The 23,385-nt window shown below is 44.7% G+C and overlaps 1 long non-coding RNA gene and 1 other non-coding gene across 2 annotated transcripts; one reads left to right on the top strand and one right to left on the bottom strand.

Annotated features, from left to right (window-relative positions):
* Positions 1–2,080: 2,080 nt before the first annotated feature.
* Positions 2,081–11,901, bottom strand: LOC108317002. The gene is made up of 2 exons (XR_001830545.2): positions 11,868–11,901; positions 2,081–2,185 (listed from the first exon to the last, which is right to left on the bottom strand). It is a non-coding gene; the product is annotated as an uncharacterized LOC108317002 (long non-coding RNA).
* A 2,616-nt stretch (positions 11,902–14,517) lies between these two features.
* Positions 14,518–14,622, top strand: LOC119473945. The gene has a single exon (XR_005203217.1). It is a non-coding gene; the product is annotated as a U6 spliceosomal RNA (small nuclear RNA).
* The last annotated feature ends 8,763 nt before the right edge of the window (positions 14,623–23,385 follow it).

Consider the following 23,385-nt stretch of genomic DNA (forward strand, 5'->3'; position numbering starts at 1 on the left):
GGGATGTCTTTGCAAATATGCTCATGTGTGTGTTTTTTTTTTTTTTTTTTTTTTTTTGAGACAGAGTCTTGCTTCCTCACCAGGTGCCAGGCTGGAGTGCAGTGGCACAATCTCAGCTCACTGCAATCTCTGCCTCCCAGGTTCAAGCAATTCTCCTACCTCAGCCTCCCAAGTAGCTGGGACTACCGGCGCACGCCACCACACCCAGCTAATTTTTGTATTTTTAGTAGAGACAGGATTTCACCATGTTGGCCGGGATGGTCTCAACCTCTTGACCTCGTGATCCACCCGCCTCGGCCTCCCCAAGTGCTGGGATTAAAGGCGTGAGCTACCACGCCCGGCCTCATGCATGTTTTTACATAAAAATAATTTTAAAATTTCTCAATCCAGGCTAAGAAAAAAGAAAGAAGACACAGATTACTAATATCAGAATTGAAAGAGGAATCATCATTACTGATCAAGTGGATGTTAAAGGGACAATAAAGAAATATTATGAACAATTCTATGCCTATAAATTGTATAACTTAGATGAAAAGAACCTATTTGTTGAAAGACAGAACCTACCAATACTCACATAAGGCAAAATAGATGATCTGAATGGGCCTATATCTACTAAAGAAATTGAACTGATAATCAATAAACTTCCAAAACAGAAAGCACCAGGTTTAGAGGGGTTCAAAGGTGACTTATACCAAATAATTGAGGAATAATTGATATCATTTATTCATAATTTGTTCCAGAAAACAAAAGCAGAAGGAACACTTCCTAACTAATTCTATGGGGCCAGTATTACCCTACTACCAAAACCAGATAAAGATATTGCAAGAAAGGAAAACTACAGACAAATATTTCTTATGAACATAGATGCAAAAATCTTCAACAAAATATTGGCATACTGAATCCAACCATGTATAAAAAGAGCTATAGACCACAATCAAGTGAGGTGTATGTCAGGTATGCAAGGCTCAACATTCAAAAACCAATTAGTGCAATCTATCACATCGACAAGCTAAAGAAGAAGAAGCAGATTAAATGATCATATCAATAGATGCAGAACAAACAGTTGACAAAATCTAACACCTATTTTTATTAAAAACTCTTAGCAAACTAGGAATAGAGGAAACATTTCTCAAATTGATAAAGAACATCTGCAAAATGCTTACAGCTAACATCATACTTCATGGTGAGAAACTAAATGCTTTCTTCCTAAAATTGGGAATAAAGCCAGGGCGTCCCCCCTCATCACTCCTATTCAGCATTATACCGAAGTTCTTGTTAATACAATGCAACAAGAAAAGGAAATAAAAGGTATATAGATTGGGAAGGAAGAAACAAAATTATCTTTGTCCAAAAATGACATTATTCTACATTCTTCAGTAGAAAGTCTCAAATAATTAACAAAAATTCTCCTGGAACTGATATGTCATTAAAGAAAGGTTACAGGATGCAGGTTAATTAATATCCAAAAGTCAATTGGTTTCCTATATATCAGCAATAAACAATAGAAATGAAAAGCAAAACACCATTTACATTAACACTAAAAAAGTGAAACACTTAGATATAACTTAACACACTAGGTATAAGATCTATGTGAAGGAAAACTACTAAACTCTGATGAAAGAAATAACAAATCTAAATAAATGGAGAGATGTTTAATGTTTGTAGATAGGAAGACTCAATACCGTCAGAAGGTCAGTTCTTCCCATCTGGGAATCTATAGATTCAATGCAATTCTAGTCACAATCTCAGCAGATTACTCTGTGGATATCAACATATAGATTCTAAAGTTTACATGAAATGGTAAAATATCTGTGGATAGATCAGTAGAATATTGAAGAAGAAGAAGAAGAAGAAGAAGAAGAAGAAGAAGAAGAAGAAGAAGAAGAAGAAAGAATGACATTACCCAACTTTGAGACCTATTTTAAAGTTACAGTAAACAAGAAAGTCTGGTATTGGTGAAAGAACAGACAGATAAATCAATGTAAGAGGATGTAGAGCCTGAAAATAGACCCATGTAAATGTATAGTCACCTGATTTTTTGACAAAGAAGAAATGCAGGTTAATGGATAAAGGGACAGTCTTTTTTTTTAGACAGAATTTTGCTCTTGTTACCCATGTTGGGGTGCAATGGTACACTCTCAGCTTATCTTAACCTCCACCTCCTGGGTTTGAGCGATTCTCCTGCCTCAGTCTCCTGAGTACCTGGAATTATAGGTGTCTGCCACCACATCTGGCTAATTTCTCTATTTTTAGTAGAGACAAGGTTTCACCATGTTGGCCAGGCTGTCTTGAACTCCTGACCTCAGGTGATCTGCCTGCCTTGGTCTCTCAAAGTGCTGGGATTACAGGCGTGAGCCACCATGCCAGGCCCAAAGATACAGTCTTTTTAACAAATCGTGGTGGAACAAGTGAACATCACGTGCAAAAGAAGAAAAGGATCTAGACAAAGACCTCACACGCTTCACAAACTTAACTAAAAATGAGTCATAGACCTAAGTGTAAAACATAAAAGTATAAAACTACTACAAGATAACATAAAAGAAAATTTACATGAGTTTGAATTTGACTGTGAGCTTTTGATGCTACATCAAACGCATAATTTATGAAGGGAGAAAATAGGTAAGTTGGACTTCAGCAAAATTAAAACTTCTGCTTTGTGAAAGAAAGTGTTACGAGAAAAAAAGGCAAAGCCACATGGTTGAGCTTAAGCATAGTTGTGAAGAGGCACCAGCATTCTTTTTGTGAGTCATTTCCCTCCCTTTCTCTTTTTCCCTTTCGTCCCTCAGGTCAGTGGGGAGTGATTCTTTCTGCCTCCTTTGAGGTCTCTGTTAAGAGATGGAAACTTGTCATTAAAAAACACAGTTATGCATAAAATCCCTGAGTGCAGATACTGGTCAACAGTGTTAAAAAGCTTCCATATGTGTGAAAATGTGCAGAAATAGAAAAAATATGTAAATAACATTTGAAGTGTGTTCTATAGTAAATGTAAAACATGATAATTTTGGAAAGCTTGGAAACACTTCCAAACTGGACCAGTCTCTTTGGAATAAAATGGCTCTACCTGCTCACTAAATCTATGTGAAACTTGCTGTGGGGGTGATGAGAACATCAGGCTCATTAGTGGTTCCAGTCAAAAGAATAAAAGACTTTAGTGACATCTCGTAGGCCTAGTTCTCACACTGCTGAAGGAACCAGTCCATTCTGAAATCCATGGTCTTATCTCAAGAATGAGTGAAGGGGCTCAGCGCAGTGGCTCGCTCCTGTAATCCCAGCACTTTGGGAGGACCAGACGGGCAGATCACTTCCTCAAGTGAGTTTGAAACCAGCCTGGCCAACATGGTGAAGTCCTGTCTCTATTAAAAATACAAAAAATTAGCTGGGAGTGATGGTGCATGCCTGTAATCCCAGATACTCCAGAGGCTGAGGCTGAGGAAGGAGAATCGCTTGAACTCGGGAGGTAGAGGTTGAAAGGAGCTGAGATCACGCCACTGCACTCCAGCCTAGGCAACAGAGTGAGACTCCATCTCAAAAACAAAACAAACAAAACAAAACAGAATGAGTGAAGGATTCTCCCTCTTGAGAAAATGTTGACCTGTAAAAGATTGTGAGGACCTGAATCGGTCCACTTCTCTATGGTTCAAAATTATTTTATTTTTTATGCTATGACCTGGGGACACGCAAAGGCATTTTTTCTCCTTCCTTATTGCTGTAGCAAAACTATCAATATTGTTATGCCTCCAGCCAAAGAAGAGCGTGGCCACGAATTCTTGCCTTGATTTCTGTTCGTTTCTCTTTTCCTACGTTGGAAGGGCTGCCAGTTGGCTGGCTGGACTGTTCTAATCACACATGAAAAACCTCGTGACCCAAAGAATTCATGTGGTGTCCTATTTGCATTTTAGGGTAACCACATGAGGTCTGTAGAGGTGAAAGAAGCTATATCACGGCCAATGGCAAGTTGGAACTGTTGGATGGGTTTTCACTGCCTTTCTGGGTTGCTTTTTCAGGAGGATCCACATATGTGACAATGGCTCTTGGGGTCTTAGGGCAAGATAACAGGGATCTTAACCTCGATTTAATGTGTCCTTAGGGAAGTTTTAAATGTTGGGGGTTGCACCTAGCACAGGATTCTTAGCAAATAGTAGTTGTGGTACTTTCTGACTTGCTGATTGCTTATACAGAAGTTTCAAACCTAGAAACAGGTCATGGTTTTTATGTTACCATCTGTCTATAACTACATGCTGGTCACAGCAAAGCCAGGCCAGAAAACCAAGATGCTGCTGGTGGTAAATTTCATTTACAACAATACAGTAACTAAAAATATAAGAGAAAGAAAAATATAGAAGCTTTCATGACATAAACCATAAACCTTTACAGACAGCAATAAAAATAGACTTGAATAAGTGGCAAGATACTATAAATAAGTTTAAATTCAAGTCAAAAGCCCCATGGGATTTGGAGAGCAGGATTGGACAAAGTGTTGCTAAAATATCCTGTAGGTAAGCACCAATACTCACCAAGAAATCTTTAAATATAGAGAATATTGGAAAAATTTAAAGATATTATAGACTCTATGCAGATGTAGGTCTGTTATAAGAGTAGATAGATGAATTGGAGAGCACAGGCTGCTTGCAGGGACCCTTCCTCTGCTCCACTCCCAGAATAAGAGTTTATGGGCAGCATCGCTAATTATGAGGGAAGGAAAACTGGTTAGTCAGTGATGCAGGCATAATAGGTGGGGAATGGATGTAGATTCTCTCCTCATACCATATACTGACCATAGTAACTCAGTCTCCAACCTCCTCAGTGGTCAATGGAGACAGCATGTGCCAAGCCCTCCACTCTGAAATAATCCCAGGGTGAGAACACACTCTGGTGTGGCCCCAAGACACCAGGTACACACAGATGCTCTCGTAAGGCGGGATGTTCTGAACACTTAGAGGTCACTGCCCAGAAACTGGCCAAGGGTGAGGCATGTTTTTCAACGGGCAGGGTTTGAATGCCCCAGACTTGCTGAGTTAACCCTTTACTGCACAGGGACTACTGGTGGCTGCACAGAGAGAGGGAACAGACAACAGGAGCCCTGAGGAGGGACTCGGGCAGGTGTTTGTGAAGAGGGGAAGGGGCGGAGCTCGGGAGGTGGGAGAGGACACTGGAAGAACTCAGCCTGTTGTCTGGCCACATGCATGTTTAATGGAGGGCAGCCTGCCTCAGGAAAGAGCTCTGGGCCAGAGGCCGAGGCCATCAGGAGGGAAGGCAGTGCTGATGGCTAAGGCACAGTCAGTCCCAGGTTCCAGGGTCCACACGGAGCCCCTGCTGCAGCCTCATGCCCTCCTCCCTGGCACTGGCTTAGCAAAGGCCATGCCTGGTGATGATCTTGTAGAATGAAGGCTGAGAGTTTTCTAATAGACCACTTGGTCAGTTTCTAATTGGGGAATGAGGAGATTTCGGAAGAGCTTCAAGGCATTGCTGCTGATTCAGATTATCTCCACAGTTGCTGTGCCTGTGACTCACTTTTTCTCTCCATTTCTTTCTTTCCACCTCCCTTCCTTCCTTCCTTCCTTCCTTCCTTTCTCTCTCTCTTTCTTTTTCTTTTTTTTCTTTCTTCTTTCTTTTTCCTTCCTTCCTTCATTTCTTTCTTTCTCTTTCTTTCTTTCTTTTCTTTTCTTTTTTTTTTCTTTCTTCTTTCTTTTTCTTTCCTTCCTTCCTTCCTTCCTTCTTTCCTTCCTTCTTTCCTTCCTTCCTTCCCTCTTCTCCATTGCATTTTGGATTGTCATTCCAGGATATTTAAAAACAGTTTTTACTCGTTTTCTGGAAAAAGAACATCTATAAAGACTGGACCACTTCTTGCCATGGCCCTCCCACTCTTGTATGACCCTACAAAAGAATAGACAGCCAGACTGGGGCAGGACAACACGTTCTCAGAAACAGAATGCCCACAGAGCAGGCACCACACATTTGCTATTGCTGTTTAGTTCAAAGGTCCTGCCCATTTCATCCTCAGGAGCAGTTTTCACAGTTACCAGGGCTTTAGGGCCGAAATATGAGGAGAAACTGAGGGCTGATCCCATTTCTTGAGCGTTCACTGTTTTAAAAATTAAAACAGAAGAGGATATCACATCATCATTTCTATCTAGTGAGTGTGACCGCATAGGAAAGGCAGACAGCGATGTCATTTCTTGCCGTGGGGTGCAAATTCCTAGGAAACAGAAGGACTCTTGTGAGACAGGGACAGTCCGCACCACTCGCCATTCCCCGCTGGGGACAGCCTTCTCCATGGCAGGGAAGCCCTGTGACTAAAGCATTGCTTCATCTCTGTTAGCCAAGCACTTAACGTTGTATCAGAAGATATTACAAACTACTGATAAATGTGCCAAAGTCAGCAATACTTTAATCACTATTTCTCAGATTTATGTAAAAAGCAATTAAGGCAAGCTGTGAAATAGGAACATAAATCACTGGAGGAACATTTGACATTTAGTGCCCCGTTATTAGTGACAAGAGAGCACTCCAGCACTGGGTGTTAGTGGACTCTTAAAGCAATCTCAAATTATGTGGAATTCAAATTCTGTGGAGTAATTAGAAATCTAAATAGGACGAAGCTTTTCTCATTTAAGAGGTTTCTGACGTAACTATTATTAAATTATCTATGAGCAAGAGTTGGAGAGGACGAGAAAAACATCCCTTTCACGAAGAGCCCAAATCAGTAAATAAGAGAAAGAGATGAGAAGTAGTCATTGGAATCAAAGCCCATGGCTCCTCTCCATATGACTCCACCACAACCCATGTCCTTTAAAAGTTTACTGAGAGGTCATTCTGCATCAGAGTTTCACCACCTTCTTTATTAGCCAATCCTACGCTGTTCTTTAATTGTACATTGTAATTAGTGCGCAAAAAAAAACACAACGCCTAGTAAATTAAAAAATAATTCAGGTCTTGAGTTACTTGTATCTGTCTTGCTTAAAGTTCTGAGTCAATTACTTGATGAAAGGGTGAGGTGCCTGCTTTTATGCTCAGCTGGAAGAGCCGTACATGTCACAGGAAGGTATTCCATACACCTGGCATAGGCGGGATCTCAAGAATGAGCAGTCATGGGCTTCTCCAAACCAGAAAACTGGGACCTCACCTCCTCCACATGGAATTCCTCTCACAGAAATAGACACAGGCCTCACAGCAGAATGGTAAAATTCTAAAAGCGTTATCTCAAAGGACCAGAAAAGGACATGAAGAAAAGGTGAACCATGGCTTGAAAAAATGTCACAAATGGTGAATAAGTGAGATCAGGGTAACACAATGCAAATGCTGCTGGAAAACAAAAAAAGACATGTTTGGTGTTAGGAAGTCTTAAAAACTCATTTTCTATGATATCTCATACAGACTTTGTTTACTGGAGAAAATAATTAGCTCAGGAAGTCATCAGTCAGGGAATGAGCACTGGAACACCTCACTGTTTTGGGGGCGACCTCTGGTAAGGACCAAGTCCTCTCTCGTGTTTGCTCTCTTGACCCTCCCCATGGGGGCTAAGACTTTTCCTACCTGTGGGGAAATGACTCACTCCTAAACACGTGGTGGACAGGTTTGAAAGCCACATAGGCAGTCAGAAAAGTCATGGCAGGGGCACTTCAAAATAAATCTCTAAGGGAGCTGTAAAAAAACAAGAAAGAAAGAAAAATATTTTAGACGAATCAAAGCCCTGGAAAAGCCTTCTAAATCCTACCCACTCTGCCAATCACTGGGTTCTTCCCTGAGGGACCTTCAGAAAATTAAGGAGATAGAAGCCAAACTCAGATACCATTGCAGCATCTTTGTTTGAAAAATCACTCTTTGCTATAAACTTTCATGTTCATGGGACAATCCAACCAGTATTTTAATGATAATAGTAATCATGGAGCATGCATTTCCACTGGAACGTTCGGAAGCCAAGGAATAATGGCATTCTGGCTCTGATGCCTTCTGTCCTTGTTTACATAGTAAACGACACTCTCTCAACAGCGCTTGGAACGATGCCCTTTCATATCTGACAATGAGTTCATCTGGTACAAATAGAGAACCTTGAGGAAATGTGAGTCTGCCTTCCCCAGAGGTCAGAGCTTGTTATGTGAGCGCCGAGCCCCACTGCTGTCCTTGCTGGGCCTGTACCCCACAGCGACGCTGGCCACACCCAGCAGAGCCAGCTGCTCTCCGTCCAGCCCTTCAGCAGGATCTGTGGTCGCTTCTGAAAACGCAGGGTCCCTCTGTGCTGGCTCGCCGGGCCCTGCTGCTCTCTGGTGCCATTCTCCTCCAGCTCACAGACGTGCCCGGTGGCACATGGGGTTTTCACTCTAGACAGAGCCCGGGAACCCTGCCCCCATCAATGTTGACATGTCCCCTATCCAAAGGCGCTCCTCTGCAAGGTTTGCAGACCACTGCCTGCCCGAAAATCAATCTGACATCCAAAATGTGTACGCCCTACAGTGCCCTAGTGTGCGTTTTACCACTTTTAAAACAAGAGTGGTCCCAACATCTCCCTTAGGGACTAACTAGTAAATTGAGACTTGCTCTCTGAAATATGCCACAGTTATGGCCCTAAAAGTGCCCAAGGCAGGGCCTTGTACTTGGTGATGGGAAACTTAAATGAAACGCGTATGCTCGGTGATTTTCACTGACTGTTAGGCGTATGGCAGATAGTCTTTGCCAAGTTACAGAATTAGTATTCCTTTTCCAGATTTCCCCCTGTCTCATACCTGGACAACTGGAGCAGAATTCATAAAATGTGAAAAAGGTGAACGTGCTGAGAGGAGGAGGGAGAAACAATCTCTGTATTTGTTCAGCCAAATGGCTAAACGCGCTGTGACCAAAACCTGGGGACCGAGAATGAAACGCTTCAATTACGTGAAGCAAACTAACATCTCAAGTTACATTCAGCACAGACACATCTGCTACAGTGATTTTTAAAAACCATATAAAAAGTTGTCAGGCAGCCATTGCCAATACAATGCAATGAAAAGAGCACATGCCCTAAGTCGCGGCTCAGTCCGGGGCACCGAAGCCAAGCTGTGTCATCTCCGGCAAGACCCGGAACGTCTCTCGGCCTCAGTGTCCTCTGTGAGGCCTGGATGTGAACCTCACAGGGCTGCGCTGAAGAGTAAATGCGATAATGAATCTGAGGACTCTTTGTCAGTGCCACTTAAACATTCTTGTTTTAAAATTTATTGCTTTTAAAGCCATGTGAATTGGGTGTTGAGACATTTAAAAATTCTCACCACATGTGGCAAGGTTTATAGAGCCCTGACTTACAGAATGCCAATTCACAAACATCAGCCACACCCGGCTTGGGTGGCTCCATGAGTCTTTGGCTGTGAGAACTGACCTCTCTACACGCTGCTGCTGCTGGTACCGCTGGTGCCTAGGCTTCCTCTGTCTTCCCCCTTCCATTTCTCCTCAAAACTCCTCTCCCATGCCCCACCACCATAGCACAGAACCATACTTTGGGCCTAAGGTAATTAAATAGACTGTTGTAATTGATCTAAATACGGAAGCACCACGCAGAATTAAGGTTGCATGTGAAGAAGTCTGACAATTTCCAATTCCAAGGAGCTGACAAACCAATATACATGTGAAGATCAACATATTTGGAGATTGCAGACCGCCTGGGCAGTAATTTTCCATGTGTAGGCCTAGTACAATTTTCTTTTTTGTAGATTGGATAAAGAACGTTCACAGCTAAAGACAGTACTCTGGCAAATGCTTAAACCTATGACCAAGCTATGACTTGTGATTCTACTTGTCACAAGCTATGATTTGTGATTCTACTTACCCTTCTATTTCCAAAGCTTATTCACACCAAGAGTAGAAGGCTTTCTCAATCCGATAAAAGTTATCTATTAAAAACTCTACAGATAAATTCTGAACACATTTCCCTCTAAGTTTAGAACAAGGCAGGGATGCCCACTCATACCAGATCTATTCAACCTTGGTAGTAGAGTAAGTCAAGAATGATAAATGAAAGTTATGAAGGCTAGAAAGGAAGAATTAAAGCTGTCTTTATTTGTAGGTGATAATTGTGTACAAAAAAAATTCAAATTCAGAGATTCCCATGATAGAACTCTCTGAGATGTTGAAAACATACCGTATTTTGATCTAGATGATGGTTATACAGGTATTTACTCATTGGAAAAGTCACTAAGCTGTACATTTAAAATATGAGAATTTAACTTGGTACAAATGCATTTCAAAAGAAGTTATATGGTTTAAAATCATCTGCATGAAAATATAACCACTGATGCTTTCAAAACATGTTTGCAAATTATTTGATGCTTCTCCTTTCAAAATGTGGACTGTAACTCCCTCCCCTTGAATATGGGCTGAACTTAATGACTCATGGCCAGTGAATAAAGGCTGTGGAAGTGAGGCCATGTGACTTCTGAGACAAGACCATCAGAAGGATATGGCTTCCGTCTGCCTCTCTCTCTGTTAGGATGACCACTCTGTGGGAAGCTGGCCGCCATAGCATGAAGACGCTCAAGCAGCCTTGTGGAGATGCACGCTTGGTGAGGAACTGAGGCCTCACACCAGCAATCGGCAGCATCGTGCTGGCTGTGTGATCTTCCCAACGTGCGAGTAGATTCTCCAGCCACTCAAGCCGTGGTGCTCCTGCAGTCCTGACTTTCTGACTGCAGCCTCATGAAAGAGCCTGAGCCAGAAACATCCAGTGAAGCTGCTTGTAAATCCTTGCCCCACAGAAAACGTCGAGAGGTAATAGGCGTTTATGGTTGTTTTAAGCCAGAGAGTTTTGGGGGTAGTTTGTTACACAGCCATGGATAATCCTTGTCTTCAGTGTTAGTGATTATGTTTGAACAAGATGCTTCATGGCTGGGCATGATTGAGATGTGAGAAGTTCTATATATCTTATAATCTAACCTACAAAACAAGCTTCGAGTGCCATCTATAAGGCATGATGTAAATTAAAGCATACCAAGTCCTGAAAATGTAAAAACGCAAGTAATGTTATGTTATTGATTTTCTAGATGCCCCTTTCCACTTGTGGACCCTAAAGCCTCTACATCTGGAGATTGTGGGTGACTTTGGAACAAAATACTAAGAATGCAACAGCCATAAGAAAGTGATATTGTAAGGAGTTTTCCCAGGGTAGAGAACCAAGCATGACAACTGAGGCCTCTTTTGCCAACGTGACAGCGTGAGGAGGAAGAAGGAAAAGCCTCTGACTAGTTGTATTTTGGTCTCATTATACTACTTTGCTTTCTAAAGGTGTCAAGTCCCTATAAATCCTCTTCTTGAAGCACTAGGAAGTCAGGTTCGAACTCACCAAATGACGGAGGAACTGGTTAGAACCTGCATCGCTGTTGTTAGAAGACTCAGATTCTCCCCCCAGCACCAGACGCTCCACCTGGAAGGTCACAGCAGCCCTTCTCCTTGCTTACCACTCAGTACTGTACATGAAGAGAAGCTAATTTCCAACGCAATGGCCGACTTTGTAGCCACAGGGCTGCCCTTTCAGATAAGCTTAAAGAAAGTTGCCCAGTTGCTTCCAACTCCTTATGCTGTTCTTCCTCAATGCTGCTTCCCCACCATTCCGCTGCTTCTGCATTTTCAACAGTAAGTTTGTTAAACAAGCCCTCTAAAATGCATGGTCATGAATAATTTTAATAGTAAAATGGTTTACACTATAGGTGCTGGAAATAAGTAAGCACCTGATAATGGATTAGTTGCCCTTAAGAATTTCCCCTTAAAAAATCATTAGCATTTCTCTACAACCACTGGTGGCTGCTTTTGTTGTTATTGTTAGAAAGGGTCTCGTTCTGTCACCTGTGCAGTGGCACGGTCATGGCTCACTGCGGTCTCCACCAGCCAGGGTCAAGGCATCCTCCCACCTCAGCCTCCCAAAGTGCTGGGATTACAGGCACGAGCCACTGTGCCTGGTCCTCTGGTGGTTTTCTAAGGGCATCAGTTTTGCCTGAAAAGCAAGGAAGAGTTAATGATCAGGAACAAATACCTGAACAAACAGAGCCATCCTCTGTGCCTCGGGGAGATGTGATCCCGACCACAGCATGTTCTTGACGCTGTACACTCACAATGTGTCCTCATGTGAAGTCATTGTGTAAAAAACACACACCTGAAAGGACAAATGAGCAGGAACAGAACGTAAAATGCAGAAATCATTGGAAACTATTCCTAAGGTGACAAAGTTAAGATTCAACAATAAAACCACTAATTTAAAAGAATACAAAAGCAGAAGGTTTTTATGTCAGGAGTAGGGATCAGAGTGGAAATCCAGGGTAGATAATAATCACAATGATGGTGAAAATGACTTTTTAGCAATCATGGAAAGAACAGAAACCATTTAAAGCACTTTCCCCACACGCCAAACAATTTGAAGTCCTCTAGGAATCTGGTGGAAGATGAGACCGCAGAGGTAAGGTAAGGGTGTCCTGGGAAGAGTTCTTTTTCAAACAAAGGAGCTTTGGAAAACCTCAAAGGAGGCAGAAAACAAACATCTGGGGGGATGTGTGTGTGTGTTGCTGTGTGAATAAAGCTGAGTGCCCATGGGCTGCTCCAGCTGGAGTCTGACAGCTGACATGGAGGAGAGTGAGCTGTGGCCAAGGGCAGAGGAGGCGAGGGTCATGGAGGGCACATGGCGGGAACATGCCACAGAGGTGATGAAAGGCAGCTTTGTCGACAGAAAGCAGGGAAGCCTCACGGGGAGATGGGAGATGTGGGATTGTGGGATGTTTAGGGTCACTGGAACCATTGGCTCACTGGGGCCACGGGTGGACAGGGGTGCTGAGGGACAAGGTTTCAGGTGGTGACTTCATGGCAGGTGCCTCTTTTATCACCTCCTGGGCCAAGAGCTGGAGGGGTTATCTCAGCACGCCCTGATCCTGCAGTGGGAGCCTTATGCATTTCATTCCTCACTTGCTCCAAGAGATTACTGTGTTCTTCACTAGGATCTCCATGAGGAGGGTGGGGACATGCAGGATTTAGAGGAAGCCCGGGGGACCCAGCCTACCGGAGGCTATGCGGGGAGGCAGAGGGCATCCTAGCTTTCCCCCCCAAGATTCAGTGAACTGCAGTAAGCCAGAATAGACTCCAACTTCAAGGCGGTGTTTACATAGGACACTCCTGACAGTGGAGGCGGAGCCTGGGGCATGGCTCATGGGACCAGGACTTTTAGGGGCTCAGTGTTACTGGGTAGTCCTGCTCAGCCTGTGCTGCCCCCTCTCAGGCTTTTGATCAGCCAGAGAGTCCACACACACTGAGCAACCACAGAGCGTGTGGCCAAGTCTGAGTGTTCAGTCACATTAAAGGGCCTTACAGTCACAGGGCACACATCTTTCTATTTGTATGGCTTTGCCCACAGTGCAGAAGACCAGATCTTTATGCCACTGCAAGGGTGACATTATAGTGGAAGTTGCTTCTAAAAATGCAGTGGTGAATGTCATATGGAGCAAAGTGGAGTGAAAAACACAAAAGTTTTAGTACTGAAATCAGATAACCCAGCCCAGCACTCCTCGAAAGCCTCTTGGGCCAGCTACTTGACTTCTCAATGTTATCACCTTATCTACAAACTTAGGATGCTGTTGTGGATGATGATGAGACTCATCTCTTGCTGCTGATGTTATGAATAACACTAAAGCGTGAAAAGTCACATGAGTGAATATCACCTATTCTTGCTCTAACTCAGGGTTGAGTCTTTGGTTCCATGAAATCCTAGACCCACCCTGTCTGGCTCCATAGCAGGGCTTCCTAGCATCCAGCATGGCTGAGTTTTCCATGAACTTGGGGGGTGCAGACACCTCAGGTTCCAGGGAGACCCATCCACAGGCCCCACACTCAACCCCAGTTGTGTGAGAGGGTGCTTTTCTGCAGACATGGCGATGTATCAATCGGGCTGAGTGTCTTACTGCAAAAGAAATTCCACTTCACATTAGTTTTCAGAAATTACAAACTGCTTCAGAAGTCTGATTCTAGATTCACTAGTTTTGAGCTTTGCTGAACAAAATCAAAGGAAAACCTACCATTTAGAGACTACCAGATGGCTTTCTCTTTTGTAAGAGATGAAGCCCAAATTAATGGTTGGAGAAAAATTGCTCTTCTGTCTGAGAAAAGGAAAAAAAGACACTTCACTATGGGTTTTGGTTTTTGAAAGGTGAAGCCAAGATCCTACTGTGAAATAGCATTTAAGACAACAGAGAATCATACAGTTTTCTACAAAAATGTCAAGGGTGGTCTTCACTGTGGGTAGAACTTCATTTCTTCACTCATTCAAGCATTGTTCATTGAGCTAGGATGTACGGATCCCAACAGAGTGCCTTGCATGCTCCAGGCCTGGGTGCTGCTGCGTGCAGCCAGCAGTCTAGTAAGAGGAACAGACACCAATCCAACAATCGCCTCACTGCCACCAAGTGCTGTGAAGCCAGGGCGATGTGCGATGGGGCACTGAGCCTTGTTTTGAAGGCTTCTCTGAATAAGTGACTTCTAAACCAAGATCCAAAGATGGGTTTATAGGCAAAAGGAGTTAGGGTGCTCGCTTCGGCAGCATGTATACTAAAATTGGAGCAATTCAGGAAAGATTCACATGGCCCCTGTGCAAGGAGGACTCATAAATTCACAGTGTTTCATAGTTCTGCACAACAATGTGAAGGCATTAAATACCACTGAACCGTACACTTACAGTGGTTAAACTGGTACATTTTATGTTATGTAAGTGGTAATATGTATCACAATTTTAAAAAAGAGAATGTGCGGAGTTGCAAATGCCCCATTGCAGGCAGAGGCAGCATCAGGTACACGTGTTAGTGGCCCAAGAGGAAAGCCAGCAGCCAGGACTTGTGTGCTGAGATTTGTGGGGTGGCGTGTGGCCCAAGATGAGACTGGGGTTGCAGAATCTGGTTATCGGTCTTTGTCTCAAGGTCAGGGAAAGATTACTGAAAAGATTTTATCAGGGCAGTGACATAATTTGTGTCAAAACAATCACCCTGGACTAGGGCAAGAGTGGTTGGAGGGACAGTGGACGCACCTGGCCAAGTAGAAAGGTGTTAGAGTTCTTCAGGAGGCAGTGGTTGTCACTTGGGATAATGTGCTGGAGTTGAGATGCAGAAAAGGGGATAGATTCAAGAAAACTTGGAGGACAAATGGCTGAACTTGTTGATGAGTTGCTCTGGGGGCGAGAAGGACTCACTGGGACAGATCGCTGGGTGGACAGTGGGGCCAGTAACTGGGGCAGGAAGCACAGACAGAAGGGCTTGGAGGATGGATAGCGGTGGTTGTTTTGGGCATGGTGTTGAGTTTGTGCCTCAGTGAAGTTTGCAGCTGCCAGTGGGGGAAGATCCTATGCATGGGTGGTTGACTCGGGGCTCGCTAAGGCCTGCACTAATATCTGGTGGAGTCTCTGGGGATTCTGCTGGCTCACGCACTGCACTGTTTTCTGAGACACTTCTGTCACGGGACTGGGGAGGACTCAGGACCACTCCCGAGGGAAAACAGATGGAATGCCCTTTCTGCCTCATGCAGCAGCAGGCCTGCTAACAGGACAGCTGACGAAAACGATCTCTTCTTCTTCTGCATGGCTGCTCCCAAAGAAGCCACACTGGCTTCATGACAGCACCCTGACTGGACCTTCTGGGGCATGTTTGTATTTTAGACCTGCCAATTAACTGTGTGTTCAACTCTGGGTCCTGTAGACCCCAGGATGGGCAGTACTCAGAGCACTTCTGAAGCACTGGCTTATAAGGCAGACACTGTGCTGAGTGATTGAAGCTAAATGTTGCATCCACCCACAGGGCTTGAGTCTCTGGAACAGCTGCCTTTTCATTTAACAATCTTGGCAAATAAAAGCATACTGGCCAGGTGTGGTGACTCATGCCTGTAATCCCAGCACTTTGGGAGGCCGAGGTGGGCTGATCACATGAGGTCAAGAGTTAGAGACCAGCCTGACCAACATGGTGAAACCCTGTCTCTACTAAATACAAAAAATTAGCTGGGCATGATGGTGCGTGCCTGTAATCTCAGCTACTTGGGAGGCTGACGCAGGAGAATCTCTTGAACCCGGGAGGCAGAGGTTGCAGTGAGCCGAGATTGTGCCATTGCACTCCAGCATGGGCAACAAGATCGAAACTCTGTCTCAAAACAAACAAACAAAAAATAACATACACGGTTGAGATCCACCAGAGGCCGAAGTGGCCTTGTATTCGTGAGCTTCTCTCGTCCCTGCCTCCAGTCCCTCTGTCCTCCCCGGGCCCATCCTAGTGCCATCCTGAAGGAATATCATTCTTTATTCATGCCCTGCTGCTGAAACATGCATAAAGGTTCCAACTAAACAATCAAATGTCAGAAAACAACATTTAGGACATACCACCCAGACCACCAGGCATGAAATAAATGCCTGCAATTAGTCACGCATGCCTCCAGGAGTAAACATGAGCTGGAATGAAGGACGGCTTTTTAATTATGTCAACAGATGAAGTCTTCTTACTATGTATGGAAGCATTCAGGCCAAATTCTGCGGTAAGTTCAGAAATGTAATTCCCTAAAAGTGGCTGGTCATAATTAGTTTGGAAGTGGATGAGAATATGAGGTAAACCATTTTTAGCAATGACTCACTCTCACAGTTAAGGGTGAACATGTACTGAAGGAAACTTGTTAAGCTGTCAAGGTCAACCAAGAAGCTCTTGATGTGTCCTCAGGAACCCAATTTGGTATAAGTAAGGCTACATATAAACAAATATGATAAGCATATCTAAGGACAACGTTCTCTTTTGAGAGTGCTGGAAAGGGCCCCAAACTGAGAATGTGTCGTGTTTCGCAATGCTCCGATCCCATCCTCACCAAGCTCCATTGTCTTACAAATTTGTTCTGCTTGCTGGCTTTGCTGCCGATGGAAGAAGGCATTAACAGGCTGGTACAAGGATGCTGAATTACCTAATCAAACTATTCCTTACTATGAATTGCCGCATTGTTATCTGCATTTATACAAACTCCTTAGTTTCGTGCTGGTCCGGTAGGTATCCTCTAAACTGCTTGGTTCTTTCCCATGAACCCACAGCCTGAGGGGTGGCAGGATGCTTCACACTTGCCAATGAATAGCATTTTAGTTTAAATAGAACATTCTGAGTTTGAGCGTTTGTTCTATTTAGAGCTCCATTTCATGTCAGGGCTGGCTTAAATACTCTTACGTATGGCTCTTAGATGAAGGCTGCCTTTGAGATGGCAGGATCCTATTTTTGTCTTTCTGGATGTGGGGTCCCACAGTATAAGGCTTGTTGGATCATAAAGAATCTGACTAGCCATCATCCTTAGTTCCTGGGAAAGAGACTTTAAGTCACTGGAATTTCCAAGTCATTTGACTGTCTTAGTCTAGCCTAACAAGATGACTCAGAATGGGGCTGGTCACCATAAAGACCAGACATGTGATTACAGGGCTGGGGCTTCGAGCCAGCCTGGCCCCCAAGGAGGGGAGGAGAGCAGGAGGCTGAGTTCATACACATGGCCAGTGTTTCAGTCAATTATTCCTTCACAGAGAAGCTCCAATAAAAACTGGACGTTAACGCTCAGTGGCACTTTGCAGTTTGTGAACACATTGATGCATTGGAGGTGATGCACCTCCAACATAATAAAACTCCTGCACCTTCCTTTAAAATAAAACAGATATTCCTAAGCGTAGTGCTTTCCTCAATTCTGTCAATCATTCTAGTAAATTACTAAAACTGAGGGGAGTTATGGGAACCTCCTGAACTTACAACATTTGGTCAGAAGTGTGGGTGACATGGGGATCCTAAAACTTGTGTCTGGCATCTGAAATGAGGGAAATCTTATTGAGTATCCTGCCCTTTGGTCTATGGAGCCTGTTGCTAACTCTGGGTGGTTAAAATCAAAATTGGAGGGTATAACAGTGCAGAAAGTTTGTGCTCCTGGCAGGGGAAGGGGCATCACCGGCCTGCTCGGGGTCCTGTGGTCCTGTATGTGTGTGCCATATTGCACAATAAACAGGGGGATGTGTGTCACATCGCCCCACGTCAGATTTGTCTCTCTTAACTTCATTTCATTCTATGTCTTTTGTCTCTAGAGGCACATGTGTTCTGAGAAAGACTCATAAATGTATAAACTGGCATTTTCATTTACTGTTATATCATTGAAATGCCTTGCAACTTTTCTATTTTCAATAGTTACAAAGTCAGAATTTCTCAGGAGTTCTGAAAATTATATTTGAACCATTAGTGTCTGTGCATCCAGTATGTGGCCTGCTATCCAGGAGGATGCTGAACCAAGTGATGTGCCCTTCTTTGAAAAATTAATCCCAGGATCAATCCCTAAATGGGACAAAGGGATATACTCGTGAGCACAGAAGCGCTACTGTCTCAAGAAACCAACTTCTCTCAACTTTTCATTCAGAGGAGGCAGAGTTGGGGGTCAGCCACCCCCATTTCTACTCATGTCAGCCTGCTCCACAAAACTGACAGTTTGGGGTCTGCTAAAAGCCCTTCTGCTCCACTCCTGGGAAAGCTGTTCTCCTTGGGGGCCTCTGACAGCAGCTTCCGCCTCCCGCCTCAGCACTAGTGCAACTTCTGCAACCCTGGCTGCAGGTTAGACTCATCAGGAAGATTTAATAAAATGCCCATGCTATCTCCACACTCAGAAATTCTTGCCTCTCAAGTTAGGCAATTCTCCTGGGCTCTGCTGGCCTTGCAAAGTACCGTGCCTTGCCTTTGCCTGCAACCTGCAGGTTTGATTAACATCTCCAGAAAAGGTGACCCCACGGCTGTGTTTCCTGATGCATTCTTAGGCCAGGTACCTTATGTCTCACTCTTGACATTTACAACTAGAAGGAGAGTTGACAGTTTGAAACGCTTCATTTAGTTTTGCAGTTCTAATTAAACATCTCCAGATTAATATTCTTGAAACAAATACGTATCTCATTTAATGAGAACTTCCATGGTGCTAAAGGTTTGATGTGCATTTTCTTTTTTTAGCCCCTTTACTGTGAAATATGACACACATAAGAAACACAAATACACACCTGAGTGAATTATCAAAAGCAAATGTTGGTAAACCATCACTTAAATTCAAAAAGAAATACAATATGGCTAGCATCCCAGAAATCACACCCATCCCCCTTCCGTGACACTAACCCCTCTTTCCTTACAAAAGTTAGGTAATAACTTCCCTGACATTTAAGGTAATCACTTCCCTGTTGCTTTTGATTGCCAGTCACCAAATATGCATCTCCAAAGTTGAATTTTGTCTTGCATTTTATGAATTTCAAACATATGGAATGTATGTGTTGTGTCCAGCATTTTCTGCTCAATGTCTGAAATTCATCCATCTTCCAATTCATCCACGATAGCAGTGATCCATTCATCTTCAATGCTATCTAACATTCTACTGCATGAAAAAGGATCCATCTCTCCACTTGTGATATTGTGCTGGCCTAGAGCCAGAACCGGAGCAAAACTATTTTATAAAATGCAAAACTGTTTTTAGATAAGTTGAAATGGCTGCCCCATTCTCCTCACAATAACTACTGTCCTTGGCCTCTGTAAATAGAACTGCTAGTTTGTTCTTCAAAACTACGTAAAGCTGCTTACCTTTTCTTATCAGTAACTGCTAAAATCTGTGATGTGTAAACAAATGTATATCTTGACTTCTGTAAACCACTGAGGTAACAAACAGAATGACAAAAGTCCCCCGGCCTTTGGAATGTCCGGAGACCCCCACACTCGTCTCCACCCAGGAGGTGAATCACAGAATCCCCTAGCCCTTGGAATGTCCAAAACCTTTTCATCCCCATCCCCACCCCTCACCCCCGCTCTCAAGGTGGTTTTTCGGGTATAAAAAGTCGTGGCACCCTCCTTTTGGCACCACAGGTTGGAAAGACGTGAGTCCTCTGTGGTCGCCGGCATAATAAATGACCCTGCAATCTGGCATACTTTTGTCTTGTGGTAACTTTCTACGCTCCGGTCAAATACAACACACTCTATTGTTGAATAACATCTGAGCGAGTTCCAGATTACAGCCATTGAAACTGATCGTTAACAGCGCTGCTCTGAACTCTTGCACGTGCTTCCTGATGTCCACAGGAATTGCTGGGCCATAGGCCATATGCAGCATCCTCCACTCCAGCAGACAAAGCTGAGACATTTTCCAAAGTGGCTGCACCAGTTCACAGTCCCATGCTTCATACTCTCTCCAATACATGGTGCTGCGAGTTATCCTCAAATTAGCTGTCCTGTGCGTGCGTATGGCAGCTCTCTGTTTTGAAAAGGATTTTCCATCGTCAGTGAGGTTGAACAGTCCTGTGTTCCACGGCCACCTGAGTATGCACCTCTGAAAAGTGTCCATTTGGTTCTTTTATTTGTTCCTCCACTGGGTTATCTGCTCCTTCTGTGTGACTCTCAGGACATTCTGGATGCCAGTCTTCTCTGATGTATGTTACAAAACATCCCCTTCACTCCAAGGCCTGACTCCTCATTCTCCCAATGACGTCTCCACAAGAACGAAGGCGCTGATTTTAAAGTAGGTCAGGTACATTTTCTTATGACATCCTCCCCAAATTCCTGTGAATTAGAATTATTGCCCCAACCCCAAGGTGTGGAAACTGGTGTTTAATGCTTACAGAAGTTAGATAATGTGCTAATGAGTGGCAGCCCTGAGATTAGCTCCCAGATCCGCCTGACGCCAAAGCCCATGCCCTTAATCCCCAGTCTCTACAAATAACAATTGGCTATTTGCATTTGAGTCTTGGCCACAGTCCCAGTAAGCAGCCGGTGAAAGCCAGATTTGTAGATTTCTGTTCCTTTCTTAGCCCTTCTCCCACCCACTACTCCACAATGGATAGGTGCACATCAACGGTTGACTGTTAATTACTACATATGTGCTTAAAAGTGTGAAGTTAGCCCTGCAAAAGTCTTGAAAGAGAAATGTTATCAAGCCATACTTGGTAAAAAAAATCAGCCCCTTCACCTCTTTTATTCATTTTTTAGCAAATTTTAACACTCAAACTCAATCTCTTGGCATGGTTGTCCCATGCATGACTTGACAGGGGAAAGATCAAACATGGGAATTAAAGTGATCTCTCTAGGTCGTCAGATGCCCACTCAGCATCACAGGTAGAGGTGCAAGAGGAACTTTCCAGGAACCGTGCTCTGTGCTGCGCTTGGGAGCATTTCGCTGTCTCGCCGTGACTGACGAGGCAATTAGTAGAGGCGAAGTGTGATGTTCACCCATAGTGCTTCATTCTGTGTACAATGCAAGACAGTGAGAAATAGATGGAAAAAGAATCCAGGCAAATGCCAACCAGCAGAAAGCCACAGGAGAAATATCAATATCAGAATAACAAGAAACATTCCCCAGCCCGCCTGCCAACCACATTGCTCAGTCTTTGGTGCTCACCCAGTGAGAGAGTTCTTGCATTCTAATATATTTTCCAATGGTCTTTCAAGAAAGGGCCTAAGGATGAAAGAGGGCAATGTGCCCTCCTGACTTGGCCGCTTTTCTAGTGCTAGGTCATGAGAAGGTTCAGCTTTGACTTGACCTTGAGGCATTACCATTGGTTCAAATACAAGGAGGTCTCCCTGGACACCTGTGCCTGGGAATGGACGTGACTCTTAAGGAGCCAGCCCCATATTTATTGCACTGGGAGAGATGCTCTGGGGCATCAAGGAGGTGTCTGAAGAGGTAAGAATTTTCTCCTTGGGAGCGACTGTTCCATAATTTGTTATGGGGGTGGGGGTGGGGTGCAGCTCAGCCAAAACCAGACAAAAGCTGTTTAAAGTAAGGATCCCTCGGCAGAAGTTGACAGTCAGGATGTCTGGTGGGAACTTGTGTTGAAGACCACCCCCACGGAGGGATCCTCTGAACTGCAATGCGAACACCCGGTCCCCTCTCTTGCCCATTTGCCTCTTCCTCCCTCAGGAGATCAGGGCGTGTGGGGTCGGGGATGCCAAACGCCTCCATTTACTTCGGTTACTCCGGGGTGCACCATTCCAATCAAAAAACTTCATTCTGAATGGAACATTCTGAGACTGAAACGACAGAAGTGCCCTGAAGGCCAGCCCTGAGTAAACCTCAGGGGAGAAGAGCAGCCCCCAGGAAGAACCCATCCCGCACGGTGACTGCAGTCCACCCGCAGAGAGCCCCAGCACGACTAAGAGGTCAGTGTGGAGGCCAGACAGATTTCCAGTCGGGAAGACAAGAGTCCTCAGACAGAGGACACTCTAGACGTTCCTGCTAAAATGCTAACAGCTACTGTTCATTGCAGACTGTTTATGTTTCCCGTGCTTTTCAAGCACACTGCATAGGTAATCTTCACAGCAGCCCTATGAGGTAGGTGCTTTAGGAAGGAGGGAACGGAGGCTCAGAGAGGTTAAGCGACTTGCCTGAGGGCTCTAGCTCGGAGGCGCAGCCCGGCCCTCTCACCGGGAAGCCTGCGGGCTGCGGGCCCGGGAGCGGTCTCCTGCTCTGCCCTCTCCCCGACCACACCGCGCCTTCGGAGAGTCTTGATGCGCATTAACATGCTAGTGACGCTGAGAAGTCCAGAACAGAATATTTAAAAATGCAGTTGTTTCTATTCTTTATTCCAGAGTTTGTCACACTTAGTTGACGAGTCATGCTTCCTTTGAAATGGGGTGATCAGACCCCAGGACACAAGAGGGGATGAGCCTGGGCGGCTGCGGGCTGGCAGCGCAGGAGCGGGGGACGAGCGTCTGTTCCCCGCTCCCCGGAGGGGTGTCTCTGAGCGCAGGGCTCCAGCGCCGGGCCGGCTCCCTCAAGCGTCCAGACCGGGGTCAGTCGTATGGCCGATGGCCGGGCAGGAAGGATCACTAGGTGCAGCCAGGGTCCTGGGGCAGAGGCCCGTGTACTGGGGCCAGTCCCAGTGAATTACCTTTGCCCCCCACCCAGCCCCATTCAGGTGTTTTAAATTACAAGAGACAGACAACTACAATGAGAAAAGAAAAGAAAGAAAAGAAAGAGAAAAGAGAAAAGAAGAGAAAAAATTAAAAGATTTAAGAGATAAAGTTGGCTCCAAATAGCTTGGGTCCAGGGACTAAAACTCTCTGCGTCTCTCTCATCTCTCTCTCCCTGAGCTATGCCCTCCTGCGCTGGCTTCATTCCTGGGGAACACTCTCTGGGGTGACTGGCAGCAGCTCCAGGCTCCATCGTCTTTATTGTCCACCCAGAAGAGCCAGCAATCTCCTTCCCTGCAGGTCCGGCCCAAGCCTGGGCCCTGGCTCTTCCTGGACTCAATTGGGCCAGGGGGCCATCCCTGAGCCAGTCGTTGGCACCAGAAGGCTGTGGCACTTTATTTGGTCAGGTTTGTGTCAAGCGCCTAGGGGTGGAGCTGCCCTCCCCTCCCCGCAGGGAAGGTGAGTTGAGTTGGGTGTCTTCCTCCTCTCT

This window comes from Cebus imitator, unplaced genomic scaffold, assembly GCF_001604975.1.
Source record: "Cebus imitator isolate Cc_AM_T3 unplaced genomic scaffold, Cebus_imitator-1.0 Scaffold196, whole genome shotgun sequence".
NCBI lineage: Eukaryota > Metazoa > Chordata > Mammalia > Primates > Cebidae > Cebus > Cebus imitator.